General features: G+C 39.9%; 1 long non-coding RNA gene across 1 annotated transcript; it reads right to left on the bottom strand.

The window, feature by feature from the left end:
• Positions 1 to 4,392: 4,392 nt before the first annotated feature.
• Positions 4,393 to 10,023, bottom strand: LOC146766427 (uncharacterized). Its single transcript, XR_014957757.1, has 4 exons — positions 9,837 to 10,023; positions 6,741 to 6,862; positions 4,959 to 5,195; positions 4,393 to 4,547 (listed from the first exon to the last, which is right to left on the bottom strand). It is a non-coding gene; the product is annotated as an uncharacterized LOC146766427 (long non-coding RNA).
• Positions 10,024 to 16,680: the final 6,657 nt, after the last annotated feature.

Raw genomic sequence — 16,680 nt, 5'->3', positions numbered from 1 at the left:
AAGCAAAGCTAAGAGATAATTTTTATTTCAATTATTTTTTTTTTTTGGGGACTTGGAGAAGTAATCGCATAGACAGTTTCCTTAAAGATAAACCCCTTGCTCATACATGCGTTAAAATTCAGCTTGCAAGGCACCTAGTGTGGCTGAAGCCTAGATAAAAGAATTGAATTTTTGAAAAAATGAAAAAAAAAAAAAGAAGAGAAGCCAATGTTTAAAGTGTCCTGTGAAAGAAAGAAGGCATTTGGCCTTAGGCATGTGCATACACAAGAGACAGCTTCAACTCTTATAAAGTGGGGAGTTTTGTGTGAGCACAGATGCATTTTGTTTTCCTATGAGGAAAAGATGATTAAATTATCAGAAACAAAGATAAAAACCCAGGGCTTCCTGGATATTCTTCTTTTACCTCCCTTGTGTCTCACTTACTCCTACTGCTTAGCAAAGGTGCTGACTTTATCTCTCTAAGCTTTAGTTTAAATGTCCAACACTGCTTATTAATGAAAGTAGTAGGCTTTTGTTTATTACATGTAATAATGGTGAATATGACTATTTAATATAAATCTGACATTTAAATTCCACTTAGTTCCGAGATTCAGTTGATAGAAACGAGTAACTCTTTACCCTAGAGTAAAAACTCCCTCAGTCTGCATTTTAAAGCATTGAAGTTTTCAAAGTAATCAGTTTTTTTCAGAGGAACCAAATTGTGAAGACATCTGTTATGTTATTAATTTCACATAAATCTTAAGCTCCTCAAGGCCTGAAATGAGGCTTCATTCAAGCCGAATTAATGAAACATGATTGTAAGTCCCTTGCATGGAAATGCTGTCATACAGTATTGAGTTGCTTATAATCACTGAGTAATCTTGCAGGCTGCCAAGGGAGAGCTACTTTAAATCCCTCCATAAAACAATATCTGAAAATATCAGAACACTAACTATATCCTGGAAGATTAATAGCAGATGAAAATTTCTATGAAATGAATCATTCTTTCTCAGTAAAGGATACAAACATTTCCAGTAACTGTGGATTGTACAATGTGGAGCACAATCTATGATCCAGATGCGAGGTGTATTTAATCTCTGAGATTCGTTCTAAATACAAAGTTGTTTAAGTATGCAAGAATTCTATATAACAGAGAAAATGCTTGGAATTATATAGATTTCTAATTCCATATGGGCCAAATCCTGAAGGATGTAGTCAAAACTCCTGCTGACCTTTTTTGCCTCAGGAAGGACCAAGGGATTCGGGAATATGCGTAAATATTGCACCGAGTGAATGATAACTAATCATAATGAGTAAGAAGCAGCATTCTAATTTTGAATTCTTTCTTTGAACACTATTTGATTTTTGGTCTTTTAATTGAGCAAATGAAACTTGCTATTCCTTTTTAAAAAAATTAATATAACAGTACCTCACAACTTATTTTTAATGTTGAAACAGGAACTTTTGAGAGGCTTAACTGCCTTAATCAAACTTCAAAATACTTCATTGATCTCCAGCTGAATTGGGAAATAAAAATCTGCATATGATGTTTATTACACAAATCTTCTGAGTCCTGTTAGCTTTGATATTTTTTTCCTTTTTCTTCCTTAAAAAACCCTAAAAAAAATCAAAGATGATTAAATACAAAGGCAATCCTTTTCATGTAGTGGCATATTATGCAAACTAAATTATAAGGACAGTGTATACCTAGGATATGTGATACCTGGTAACTACTCCACAATTAGGAACCTTAGTGACAGTGGTATCTTACATAACGTGTCTTTAGGTGCAGCTGTTTGAACATGCATTACACAATGCCAGCAATTTCTTTCTGGATTTTCAGCTTAAAGATTTTTCTGCTTTTGGCCCCCGATACCTCTCTCTGTTGTGTCAGATTTGTAAGAATTTTTCTTTCTCCCAAATGTTTTTGCTGAACACGATCAGGGCTTAATTAATTATAAATAAATAATTATAGCAGTTGTATATAGGCTCCTGGTCAGCAGCTGTTGGTATTGAAAAATACTTTGATGTTTTATACAAGGAGGGGTGAGAACAGTTCTAGGAGCTGTAGTTGCAGGAGACTTGTTTATGTGTTTTGATAGTATGAATATTATTTGTACTGCAGTTGTGAACACATCCCAGCATTTGGATGCTTTTCTTTAGGACTGCAATGTGAGAGACATTGTTCACATGTAGAGTGTGACATTTTAAGTATCATTATAAAATGCCAAAAAGCTTTTATATCTTTATCCTGTAGGATCCTGGTCTTTCCAGAATTGCAAAAACTAAAGTGGACTCTCAGAATTCATTCTGGTGGTTTTTTTTTAACATAAAATTCTGTATAATTCACAGAAGAAAGATGCACTAGCTTCTAGCTGCACTATTTAAAATTCTGACAACCCCAGTATGAAATAATAAAGAAAAAAGGCAGCTAGGTCTGTGTTTTACGCATTAGTCAGATTCAATATTACTTCAAAGATGTTCCAAATCTTCATTTGAGTACCATATGTTGACACTGTGTTTTGGACACTGGAGATTACTTGAAGTACTGCAACTATGACTTGTACTCTTCCCCTGTAATCCTTGGTCTCCAGGGCATTACTGAATTCAGAGAGGAGCAAACAGAGCAGGATTGGGGGTTTTGTTTTGTTGGTTTGGGGTTTTTTCCCCTGCTTTTTGGGGGAGTTACTGTCTGTTTCGGGTGCTGCTTCCTTGTTCACCTCTGTGAATCCATGTTAAAATAAATGGAGACCTTATCTAGAGAGTGCCACACTTTGAAGTGCAGAGATGCAAATCCAAACATTGCATCACACTGTCAGATACAGAAATTAGTAGCATCCTGCATGTCCTTTGAAGTTCAAGGCTGTGCTTCCATGGAGTGTATTTCCATACAGAAATCAGATGGAAGCTATTCAGACTAAGATAGCAATAATGATTTACTTGCAGTAAATCTTACAGTTTTTGGCCACACTTAGGGTATGATTTACTAAATACTTTTAGGTCAGATGTTACTTATTAAGATATTACTCCTTCCCCCCCAACTATTTTTTAATTAAAGGCTAGAGATCTAATGTGTTTATTTTTTCTACACATATGTAAAAAATCAAATAACTATTATATACCAGAGGTTTTTTTGCATCTTTTTAAAATACTGTGATTTAAAAACTTTGATAGAAGATAGAACTACTTGAATGCAGCAGCTGTTTAATCACAGTGGAGTGTTTTAAAATGACAACTTCAGTGGTGGTCTGTTCTGAGCAATAAAGAGAATAAAGTAGGCTGGACATAGAAGCAGCACATTGGTAACAGCAAAATTGTCAGAGGCATTAAATTCTAATTTTTAATTGCTTTTTAAATAAATGCTGCCTCCTGATCCTGGTCCTGCAGCCAGCCTGCTGTGACCACAGCTCCCTCTCCATCCCTCCTCTGGCTGGGAGTGCTGCTGGCTCTCTCTCGTTTGCAGGGTGCACAAGGGGAAGATCCAGTTTCTTATGACTTTTAGCAAAAATTCTTAAAGCTGGTCCAAAACTTGATTCAGCTGGCTTTGGGTAAGATCCAGCAGACCAGATTTTCTTTGGCTTCATTTGTAGGTCTTCAGAACCCATTGCTGAGGCCAGATTTTTATAGATGAACAGTGCTTGACATGGCTGATACCTCGAGGTATTTGCAAAATGCAGTCCCTTTAATAGGTGAAGAGAGGTTTTCTAGACACCACTCAGACACCTGGGCTTAAGCTTTAATATTTGTTCTGCTTCTTGAGCCACTTCCCTTTCTTCACTGTCAATACAGCCAAGAAGATGGCATCCCTTGTGAAACTTGACTCTCTGGAGATTCCCCTTGCTTCCAGTTTTGGATCTTTTAAGTTTAGGAAGCTGCTGAAGCACATTTGTTATATGAGAGAAAAATTTCTATTCTTTAGAGGAATGTGTGGTCTAGGTTAAAATACTATTCAAATTTGTATATCCAGACTCCCTGACCAAGAGCCTTATCTCTGTATTCAGCATCCCCTATGGGCTTCTAACAACAGATCAAAAGAGAATCATCCTTTTTTACAGTTAACAGACCAATATTTTCTTTTTTCTCCCTTCATGATTCTCTTTCCTCAAAATTGCTGCTTACTGAGTTCTTTGGGTTTAATACTGTGCTCAGAGGGAAACTAATGGGACTCCATTTATACAGTATAATTGCAATTTGAACAATAGATTATTTGTTTGACCATAGGGGGCACTTGTCTTTCACTTTAGATGAAATCGTTTGGAGAGAAAGAATCTTTGCAATACAGCTGCAAAACAGTAATGCATACATATATGTGGATGGGAAGTATTTGTGCAGCCATATATTATATCCAAACCCTGAAAGGTGGAGGAAGGAATGAAAGAAAATGGAACTGCTTTGAAAAGAACAAACCATGAACTAGGTCTATATTTTATTTCTTTCCACTGGGCAAAAAATAGAAGCAAGATGGAAAAAAATGAGATTATTTCACATGGTTCTTGTTGTTATGCAGATTGCCTCTTTAAACCCATACGTTCAGCACATCTGGCTCCCTTGTGAGTTTGTTCTTTGAGCTGGGAGGAAAAATGCACAGTGAGATTAAGGGCAAAATAAGGTGGAAGGACAGAAAGGGAGGAAGAGTTGTGGAGTGAGGACTAACTGGACTAAGGAGCATTTCCCTGAAAAGCTCCAAATCTGTCATGTCTTCCCTTAAACCTTCCCATATTACTGCATGAAAAACTGTTCTCTTTCTCCTTCTAATAACCATGAGAGTGGTCTGGCTGGGGCTGCTTGTGAGCACTGCCAGGAGGGCTGACCAGCCTACCAGCCTTGCCTGCATTTGCTTCTGTGTCCTGGTTTTCCTGCTACTGTTCCTTGTCTTTTTCCTGGATCATAAACTCCTAGGCACAAGGCACTGCTCTTCATGTTGGTGCTGCTGCTTGTACAGCTGAGTTAGCTTCTGGGATAAAGCAAATACCACCCACCTTATTTTTTTGCTCTGAAGCAAAGGCAGCACCTGAGACCTCCCCTCACTGAGGCAGTGCCTCGCTGTGCCCTGAGCAGACAGCTCTGGAGAAGCTCCCTGGGGAGTGCAGGACTCGATGCAGGGCAGCCTCCTTCCCCTTCCCAGGGAGGTGATGCAGCCTTGTCTTGAGTGATCCAAGGAGCACGTGGAATGTGTAGTGCTGGAGTACATGGAAGGATGACATTTGAAGCAGGTTCTGTTGATGAGAATTTTACTGTACCACTTGTTCTTTTAATCATGGACCATGGTGGAACTTTTGAAGTCTCCATGATGGAGACTTCATCACCATGAAGGACCTTGCAGAAGGAAGATGCTCATTAAAACACCTACGTGTTTTACACAAGTCCAAACACACAAACTTAGAAATAATCATCCTGTATATCTGCTTGCATCACAGGATAGATGGCCAGGACCCCTGTGAGTCAGCCTGCTTCCATATCAAACTGCTGCTTCTAGTTTATTCTTTATTCTGTGAAATACAGCAAATGTTCTGAAATCCTGAATGATCCTTGCTGTGAGGTGCAAACCTGCAGAGGACCTACCTGGTTGTGGTCTCAGAAATCAGCATTGAGGCTCATTAGAAGATAGACAAGTGGGTTTTTTTTTTCCCCACAAAATGAGAATTGAGGAACTCTGTGTAAGTGATGTTCTGCATTATAATTTGGAAAAAAAAATCTCCTCAGAGGAATTTTCTGGATTGTGTTCCTTTTGCTGGAAAAATCTTCCCTCTGTGAATGAGCTATTCATAGCTGTACAAGAGAGGCTGAAATGGCTCACATTTTTTCAGCAGGGTAAGCCGTATCTTTTATCTGTTGTTACACTTCCAGCTCCCTGTGCACTACATGACTGAGACAATGCACCAAATAGGTCACATGTGTAGACTAAATCCTTATTAGATGTTACCAGCACTGTTACTCTCTCCACAACTTGTTCTCAACTTCTCTGAAGAAAACTACTATTATTTCAGGTTATTTTAAGTCGGGATTTTGAGTTTATTTCTTGCTTCCTCCCCTTTAGAAGATATATGAGCTTTACCAAATACTTTTAGACACGGGAACACAGGGCTGTCTTTTAAATGCTTAGAGTGGATAAAGACAAAGAAATCCAATGAGCTGTGACAGCCATATAACCAGTCTCTGCTAGCTGATCCTTGCAATATGTCTGTGGTTAGATATGCAGCTCCCCCAGTGCTTCCCTGCGGGCTCTCCTGCCCGCTGCTCAGAACGCAGCCTGCGCATTTTGGACACTGCTGCAAGCTGAAAGGAACGTGGGAGAAGATCTGTGCTTTGGACCTGAGCATTTAAAGGTTGTCACAACACTTGCTCCTCTTACTGAACAGGGGAGAATTGTGTTCTTGCAAGCTGGACCCCTCTGGAATCCCATTTGGCACACAGCTTTTTGTTCCACTGTGTGGTTTCAAGGTGAACCCGTTAATTCAATATGACCCTTTTAAGAAGTCCAAACATTACATGCTGCAAGAGGGAAACAAAGCACTTAGTGGTATGAATCATGTTTTAAGATGGAGCAGAGGTGGTGTTTGTGTTGCCCCAAACAGTTCCATTTTCAGTGGAATGAATTTATCTTAGGAAAGCTTTGGAACATATTACGCCTAATTGCTTTTTAAATTTCAGTGATTTTTGGCTTTGCTTTGGGGGAAGGGGGAAGTTTGGCTGGCCTAGGAGGCTTGTGACTGCCTTTACCTGGCCAGATGATTTGAATTACCTTGTCAGTTTCAACTAACCTTAAAACAGTGCTTTTGAACAGCCTGCCCTTTCTATCGGGTTAAACCTCTGCTCCTGAAGATTTTCCATCAGAGCTCTTGCTCAGCTGCTTCCTTGGTCTAAAGCATCTGCTGACCAAGTCCTGGAAGAGGACACAGAGAACATGCTGTCATGGGTTGCATTGTCTCCTACAGACTACTTTCATTTATTTAGTCATTGCAGACTGATATGGTAATGCTGTGAGACTGGAGTTCCAGGTAGCTTGAGTTTGGGATCTGACTGGAACTATAGAGGATGCTCAGAGGGGTGTTTTTTTTTCCTGGGCTGATGCAGGAAAACCCCACCATTTTCTTTTTCATTAGCCTAGCACCCAATGGACAGCCTTGTCTTCATAGCCCTGGTGTAACTGATGGCAAGTGTATCTTGTGATAATTTCCTGCTTGGTAAATAAGCACTCCTGAATCCAGCCCAAGGCAGCCAAATGTGAGATGGAGGGGCAGGCATCCCGGAGATGTGTTCATGTGCTTTTGCTGATATATTTCAGCTGAGTCCTGCAGAACACTGTTGTGACTCAAAAACATATTTTATTGCTATCTGTATTAGAGAGCTCAACAGGTCTTTAGAAATCCTGGGGGATGGAAATACTGTACCTCTCTAAACAGACAGAAATGTGTTGACTTTTCAACTGTGCAACACTTAAGCACTGCACCTTTCAACACCTTTTCTCCAGTTGTTACAATATCTGGAATTCTTGCTGGGAAAATTACTAGGGAAATTGTTTCTAGAAAACTTCTGAAATATTATTTCAATAACACTTGGCTTCCTGGACTTTATAGTGTGGTTTATGCTCAGGAATATTTTGGATACTTTGGTGGTCTGCTCAGTGTCATGCCAGTCATTGAACGCCTTCCCCTCTTGCCCATAAGGAGCTATGAACAGTGGTGCTGGTGGCAGTGGGGCAGCCATAGGATGGGGAGAAGCAAAGGAATAGCTGACAAAAAAGACAACATTTTCTGGGCTTTATTTGTGGAACGATGGAGCATTATCTGAAAGGAGAAATAATTTCAGAGAAACAAAGGCAGATCTAGTGATGGCACCCTCTGTTATGCAGAGCTGCCTGGTTTGTGTGCCTTAGGAAAGCTCTCTGGGGAGATGTAGAAGTGTTTGTTGCACAGGTGAAGTGCTGCAGTCAGCTGTGGCATTTTCTGCAGTGTCTGCAGCCCTCCAGCCTGGGCACTGCTCACAGGCACAGCATGGCTTGGGCAGTTGGAATATCTGGGTGCTGCTTATGAAACTATTCAGCCTTATGTTTTCTGTTCACACTTTCCTTCGTTCTCCACAACTGTGGCTGTTCCAAAAACTTTTTAATGCTTACACATAAGGAAAACTCTAGACATTCCATGAAGAGCCATCACATTGAGAGTCCAAAGAGATGATGGGAGAGTCCAAAGCGTCCATATATTGTTGCAGTGAGGCAGGAAGAGAAACTTCTATAATTCATGAGTAGTGAAAGCTTTCTTTACTTCTGGGATAAATATTCCAACCCGTTAGGTATACTTTATATGTAACATTTACATCTTGCTGAGTGATTAGTTTAAACAGCTATTTTTATCCTGCATTTCAGCCCGCAACTCTCTAATGTTAATTAGTATTAGGAAGGAAGTATGTTTTCTTCACATGCCATAGCAAATGTGCTTTATATAATGATTACAGAACTTGTTTGATCTTTTGTTTTTACTGAACACAGTCTACAGCACTGACGGCAAACTGTTTGGTTTTAGTTTTCTTGTGCCCTGGGCTGTTTTCCACTGTGTGAAATTGCTGAACTTTTTTTTTAGGTGTTTTTTTCACAATCATTGAAACTGTTGGAGTAAGATAGAATTTCATTGTAAAGGTCCTTTAAATTGCTGTCTTTCAGTGAACAGTTCAAATAACTCCAGCCTCTCCCTGTTTTGGGCAAGTCTGAGGGGCACAGTTAAAACTCATAAAGTAAGAAGTCTGGACAGAGGTGTTCAAAGGTCACAAGCTGTTCAGGTATTGAACAAGGAGGGCATTGGGGGTGGGGTAGCCAGAATATACAAACCTTAGTGAACAGATATTGCCAAATATTTAGAAATTAACTAAGCGAAGAATCCAAAAATTGTGCAAGTAGGGGATCTTTTATGGTTGTTCCCATTCTGCATTCATGATTGTAAATAATACAGAGACAGTTTTAGTTGATACATATGCATACAGAAATAAAGGCATAATTATAGAGCTCTTGAAAGGTTTTTCTTGCACTATTACAAACAGAGGGAAGCTGCTGATCCAAGCCCTCTAGCTCCAGGAAGGAGAGAAGTATGAACCTGAATACAAATTCTTTACTTCCTTTCTTTGGTACTTTGAAACTTCAGATCTAACACTTTGCCTGAATACTAAATGTCTATAGTTTCTAAAAAGGTTTTCCTCCCAAAATTTCCTAGAACTACGTAAAAGCACATGGAAGAAACCACTCATCATTCTAGACCCGTATCACAAAAATCAACTTGATGTTTCTCTCAATTAATTTAGAATAAACAAGGTGGATTATTACAGTTGCTTTTTAGTTGTGAACCTGTGACTATGAGTTCTGTTTTTCTTACAGCCAAGGAAAGCAGCATAGTTCATTGTAAACAGTTGCATCCCAGGATCAAACTACTGATCCAGTATGTCAGTGTGGAGAAGTTAGTGGATTAAGAGCCCATAAGGCTTTTAAAGACTGGACTGGAACTACTCTACAGCTTGCAACTCAGCCCTACATTGATGGACTGAACTGGTTTCTACAAAAAATGCACATATATATTGCATTTCACTGGCTATGGATGCCAGTTCTAGTTGGCAATCACCAGGTCTGTGGTGCTTTTTCATTAATTAAATTGAATTCTGCATTCTGACCTGAAACACTGAGGCTTCATTACTACTGTACAGCCTCCATATATATAGGTGTTCAGCACCAAGATTTGTAAGAGAAAATGAAATAATTGTTTAGGGTGTAGGAGAAGGAAGGTAAAACCCACAAAAAAAACCAAGGAGAAAGAGAGGCAAAGTGCAGAAAGAGGAAAGGATGAATCCATCAGTGTGAGGGGCTTGAGTCCTACCTCTGCCCTGACAGGGCTCAGTCAGGGTTTGGTGTTTCTGGGATCAGATCTGCTCTTTTAGAAGATTTCAGAAAGTTCAGTCTGCTTCAGAGTCATGGTTTGGGGGTAAGTGATCCACTTAACTTGCTGGCAGGATGGATCAGCTGGAATATTGATTGCCCCACAGCCCCAAAACCCCTTTTCCTTCCCTTCCCTTCCCTTCCCTTCCCTTCCCTTCCCTTCCCTTCCCTTCCCTTCCCTTCCCTTCCCTTCCCTTCCCTTCCCTTCCCTTCCCTTCCCTTCCCTTCCCTTCCCTTCCCTTCCCTTCCCTTCCCTTCCCTTCCCTTCCCTTCCCTTCCCTTCCCTTCCCTTCCCTTCCCTTCCCTTCCCTTCCCTTCCCTTCCCTTCCCTTCCCTTCCCTTCCCTCACAGCTCTTCCTGTCCTTCTGCTGCCTTTAAGGCACGAGTTCCCGTGGCTGATGCTTTAATGGGGTGAGGTCTGTCACTGTGCCCCAGCCCCCAGGTATTGTTTCAGCAGCTTTTCTTTGGCAGTGTGGAGCAGAGGGGCAGCGGCTGAGCCGGAGTCATCAATAATGCAGGATGGATTCCTGCTTCCCTCGGAGCTGAGGAAATAATACCCTGCTGGAATTGAGCGAGTGCTAGGGGACACAGCACCCTTGAGATGACAGGGCTGGAACTCCTCAAGGCGAGAGCTTTGGAGAATTGAGTTTCTCCCTGCGTATGCTTGATTTCTTCTCCTGCCCACTAGAAAATTGAGAAGTCAATTGGCCTTTTATTGTCGGGCTTGAAATGACTTTTCTCCTTTTTTTTTTTTTTCTTTTCAATTAATGTTTTATTGAATTTTGAGAAAGGTAGATTTACAACTGCCACCTCAAAGGAGGGGAGAGGGAAATAAATATAAAATATTCAGGTTGGGCAGTGAGGAGGCTGGGCTGGAGCCTGTGCCACCCCAAGACAAAGCCCCTTCCCAGGCCTCAGGAGCAGCTGGAGGTGGCTGGTGGGAAGTCACTGGGACATGCTGCACCTCACAGGGGCTGTGGGGATATTCAGGTGCTTTTTCTATCTAAGGGTGAAGGTCCAGGCTAATATTGCTATGGGTTGTGTTTTTGGTTCTTTTTTTTTTTTTTCAGTTCCCTTGCCTAGTCTATAACCATTTTATCTGGAGATTGTGCAAAAGCAAAGAGCACTGCTGACACTCATATGCAGCAGTTCCTATGTGAGTAACGATTTGTGAAGATACTAGCTCCAGCCCTCATGTGAACAAAAATAGTTGCAGGAATAATTGCAGTGAAAGCAAATAAAAATAGGGACACTGAGGATCCAGTTTGTAAACTCAAACATTTATGAAAGTCAATTTACAGGTGTCTATAATAATTGGCATCAATGTACAGTGACAATTAACTATAGCTGTTTTCTACAGCAGGAAAACCTTGTGGTAATACTCAGAAAAAGCAAACTCAGGTCACCTTGCATGGAAAAGCATTGAATCTAGTGATAAGCATTTCATCTGATTTTAATAAATGTAATCCTGGCTGTTATGACCTGTGCCATCTGTAACATTATGCAATGTATCTGTTATGTACAGGAGATGTGACATTGTATGAGGAAGTGGCAGTGATGGGACAGCATCTGATAGCTCATCTTTGCAGTGTGGTGGCAGCATTCTTCTGCAATTGCAAGGTCTTTATTTTTAAGAGATAGATTAATTTGTTTTGGCCTCAAACCCCTTATGTCATAGGTTCTGATACTGTTATTTAGTTTTCAATTTATTCTGTTTTTGAAATGGTCACAAGTGAGACAATAACATTTTCTAGCTAAAAACTTTAGATTATAAGAATTTCCAGACATTTCTGAGATGATCTGATACAACAATTTGCTATGGATGAAAGTCTGGCTTCTGCTTTAACAAACGGGAATTGGAAAATATTTCTTACTTTTCACATATTCTACATCAAAGCAAAAATGACTGTGATTATTTACAAAAAATTGGAGGCATATGTCAGGTTACAGTCTCCTAAAACACTCTAATATTCAATAAAAAAAGAAATTGGATTCATCTTAGGTTAGATGGTAGATTTTCTTTCTTTGAGCTGTCATTCTGCCCTGTTTTGGCAAGTTGTGATTAGAAAATGATTGTTCCATCCTGAAGGTTTAGCTGCATACCTGAAAAAGCTTGGGCAGATTAGTAAGAACTGTTGTTGCTGTCCATGATAGGTTCTCACACATCTCCTTTGCACTCGAGGATGTTTTGCCAGCATACAGCTCTGCTGTTTCATGCATTTCATTTGGAAGCTGGGCAGAAAGGGGAGGCTGAAGATTCCCTGGCCTCCAGCATTTTATGAGAACATCCTTCTAGAAATCATTGTCTATGTGGGGTAAAAGCAGATTTCTCCCTTGAGACAAGAATCCAGCAGCTTTGCCAAATGCAGAATCTTCCCCTCCAAATATTCTGCTGCTTCTGAGGCCAGGAGACATTTTTCCTGTCCAGGGAGGGAGGAGGCAATGGCAGTGAAGCGTGAGGCTCAGCCTGAGCACTAGGCTGTCCCCTCCATGAGTGCCAGTGCCCACACACTTCACTGCAAGATATTCTCCCGTGTGAAATGAACTGCTACAAAATGTAGGTTGTGCCTCTAAATCTCAGAGAACAGTCTTATTTTCACTGTACTGAATATTAATGGAAAGAAGTCTAAATGTAGAGTAAAACCCTTAGGTTCCCTTTTAGGCCAACCTTATTTGATTTTTTTCCCCCCCTCGTATTAAATGGAGCTTGAGTCAGGGTTTTGTACTCTCTGCTAAAAAACTTTGAAGCCATGTAAAACTGTAATCTCTTCACATAGTTTTGAATAGCCTTGCTCAAACACAGAAGGTCATTAGAAAAACTTCTATTTGCTTTTCTACCCTCCTGCCTTTAGGTTCACAGTTCCTGCAGCCTTCAAAAGGTAGGGTTGGCTGAACTTCTACTTAGAAGCTGCTTGAAGGTAATTCAGAAGTAAGGCCTTCATGAGCCCTCCTGACAAATTTCAGTATTTTCTGACAGTGTTTTTCTCTTCATAGACACTGCCACAGGAGACCTTTCACTTGTTGAACTAACTAATAGCTTACCAATCTTTAGATGATTCCCTCAAAGAACCCAGATTTGCTTATTGCGATGATTCCGAAGTACTTTAAATATCACTTGACATTCCCCACATTAAATTGTGTATACATCAGTATAATCCTGTGTGTTTTGCTGAAGTGTGTTGAAGTTTAAGATTTGAGACATGGAGCCATGTGTATGGAGGCAGGATGACTGTTGGAGTTCCCCAGGGCATGCTTTTCCTGGGCCTACACAAACCCTCACTGCTTGTTTGACAGGCAGATCTTCTCAGGTTTCCTGGACAACAGCTTTGTAAGGCATGCAGATATTTTTTAAATGTCCTAACCAGGAAGTTCAGAAAATTTGGTGAAAATAATGACCACTCAAGAAATATGAAGACTTCTGGATGTTTTATGAAGCTTCAGTCTTGCTGCTTTTGTGGTTGCTTGGATCAGAACTGTTCTGATGGTAAAGGGCAAGAGCTGAAAATAATATGACATTATGTGCTGCCACAAAAGATTTCTAAGAATGGTGCTTGCATAGTAAAAATAATATTGGGGCTCAGACATGCACCACTGAGGTCAATGGACTGGTAGAGAAATCTGCCTCATTTCATAGAAAAGTACTTTTTTTCCCCCCTCACCATTTCTTTCTAAAGCAGGGTTGTGTCATGTCATGCCATCACTACTATCCTGTGTTTTGGTTCAAGCACAACAGTGTCACAGATGGTTGCTCTGCCCCTGTGCACTCCATGGAGAATTTGTACATTCTTCTGTGGCTACATCCCCTAAGCCTCAAATACAAACTTTAGATGGAGAAATTCATGTTTTGATCTTCTGTATACAGAAAAAAGACTTATCAAGCTAAGCCATTAAATGTTCATGCACTGAAAGAGATTTCACTTTAAATAGAATAAAGCTCCTGTGGAATCCATTGCACAATATTGTGTCCTTTAGTTCACTTTGTTAAAGATGGAGCCTTGTGTTATAACTCCTTTCTTTCTGAGCAGATTTTAACTGTACATGAAATGCCACATCTGAGGTGCAGGATTTATCTTAGTCTATCAGCTCTACTGCTGTGTACGTGATGCTGCTGAACAACCCACTTGTGAAGTTGGGATGATGTGTTACCATGATTTGTAAGGATCTAACACAAGTATTTGTGTAATTTCCCTCATTCAGCCTGGAAGTTGTACAATTATAGGTGCTCTGTTTAATAGAGCAAACAAACAAAATTTATATATGTACTGAAAGGAAAAGAAAGTTTATTTAAGTCCTCTATTTATGCCTTTTCACCTTTTGACCAGCTCTGAAACAATGACTGTATAGCACTAATATGTGGCATTATTCAAATTTTATTGGGCGAATATTTACTTTTATTTCAAAAGTAAGTATTAAAGATCAGGAAACAAAAGAAAACCCCTCTGCTGGACTGATGGAAAATTTATGGCTATATAAATGAAAAGATCAGCTAAACTTTACAATGACAGAGAGCTCGGCTGGCCAAGGTCGTGGGTTCGATCCCCATATGGGCCATTCACATTAGAGTTGGACTTGATGATCCTGCTGGGTCTCTTCCAACTCAGACTATTCTGTGATGTTATTTAACAAGCAGGACAGCTTTAGAATTTCTATATTACTACACAATATCTGCAGCTATGCATGCATAAAAGCAGAAATCAGATTTATAGTGGCTTCCTTAAAAAGCCAATTGGATAACAGAAAGTAATATTTAAAATTGGGGCCTGAATTAAGACTGTGTTTTTGGTGTTTTTGTGGAATGCATTAGTTGTACAGTTGGGGTGAGGCCTGAAAAACCAAGTGTGGAAGCTGGTTTCCCAGTGAATAGCCTCTCTAAAACCTACAGATTTATTTGTGTAGTGTGTTCCTCCTGCCAAAGGACCTAGTGTAGGCACTAGGTCCTTTGGCAGGAGGAACTAGTGGGATTAATCTCATTATTAAATTACTGAAATTTTCTTTACAGTGGCAGAAAGAACTTATCTTTGGGATGAGATTATCAATATTTTGGTCTGAGGCTTATGTACAAATCTACTTTGGCAGTAGTCACTATTGTGCTAGCAGTTGGTGTCTCTGCCAACTCAGAAAAGGCAAAAGGACAATTTTTCTATTGTATGTGGACATGGGTTTCACAAACTGAGATGAATGATGTGACCAGCAGTAATGGAGTCTCTGTCTCTCTACAGAACATTTGCTCTGGACTGAATAGATCTTTGATAAAGTTTAATCAAAACCACAACTATTCTGAACAGAGCCCATTAATAAGACAAAATATTTGTGAAAAATGTTGGTTCAGTGTTTTACAAGCAACAGTAACCAATTTATGAAATACTTTGGGATCCTCCTCCAAGCAATCAAAACAAATCTGTTATGCTAGGACTGCAGGTGAAGAACAGCTGATCTTTGCCATCAGGTTTGATGCTGTTCTGTGTATCTGGGAAAGAGCAGCGGATGCAAGATTTTTTGTGAGGAAGGGATGGTGTGAAAAGTGAGGAGAAAGGTCAGGGCTTGGCTTTTGTTACCACCTGCACAATATGTAATGAGAAGTCAAACAAAACGCTGCTGCCCTCACACAGTGGGAGCCAGGGCAGGGACTCTTGCTGTGGTGTTGCTTTATTTACCTTTGTTACAGGGCTCACAGGACAAAATCTGTTTTCCACTAAAGCAAAGAGGAGCTGTACCTTTGGAAACACTGGTTTTTGGTGGCCACTGGAGCTGCAGACGAGCCCTCCCCAACACTGGGTGTCACATCCCTGCCGTGGGTTCAGTGTCCCTTCCTAGGAGTGAGTGTGTGCAGAGCACACTGAGTTCACGTCTCCTTGTAGAGCACGCTTCAAATGTACAGTTAATATCCAGCAGATACGTGGGAAGGCAAGCAAGCTACCTTTCATCTCATGTTTGTAACACAGAAAACCTTCAATATTGAGAACAGATAGACTGGAAGGTAGGTTCATATCTCTCAGCAAGAGAGCTGTAACTTAAATCTAATACACCTGATCAAGGCTTTCTCTCTGCCTTGTAGGTATTTTAATACAAATGTGTCTTTCATTTGACTGATTGAAGGTCTCCAACCTGCAATAAATGAAACATCTGATCCCCTTGAATCCAAATCACTTTTTCTTTGATTTTCTTTTACTTCTATTTCTTCTTTCTTTGTTCTATGGCTAGAGTCGAATTTCCCTTTAGAAATTGAAAGAATGTGTGTGGGTTTTTCTGCTCCTCTTACAGTGAGCCTGTGCAAAGGTCGAGTGGCTAGTTGACTAGCATATTAAGACAGAATTCATTTCACAGACAGTCTGTAGTGATGTGCTTTACATATCATTATCACGCTGAATTGAGGGAAACTGATTATACAAATTAGTTACTGTACATTATTCTCCAAAGCCTTTTATTTGCATAACCAATAGATTTTATGCAAAAGAATATCCTGAAAAATCATACATGAACATGTATAGTTGAAAGAAAGTTGTTATTATCTAGGTAGGAAAATAAGTAGATATTATTCAAAATTTAAGTTTAAATTATTGTGTATCTTAATATTGAGTGCATCAATTAGCTTATGCCAGATGTAGTCTTTAAAATATAATTCCTGTAAACACAATTGTGCCTGCAGTCTGGAGTGCTGGGAGCTGCTGATTCCAATGTTCTCTATAATTATGTCTTTGTATGAATCAATCAGTTTAAATATAGAGCGACAGTCTGTTAAAGCCATGACCTCCGTTGGGTTTATTTTTTACTTGGGTAGTCATGTC

The sequence above is a fragment of the Lonchura striata genome, chromosome 11 (genome assembly GCF_050655825.1).
Source record: "Lonchura striata isolate lonStrDom1 chromosome 11, ASM5065582v1, whole genome shotgun sequence".
Classification (NCBI taxonomy): Eukaryota; Metazoa; Chordata; class Aves; order Passeriformes; family Estrildidae; genus Lonchura; species Lonchura striata.
This window is presented reverse-complemented; position numbering and strand designations above follow the sequence as displayed.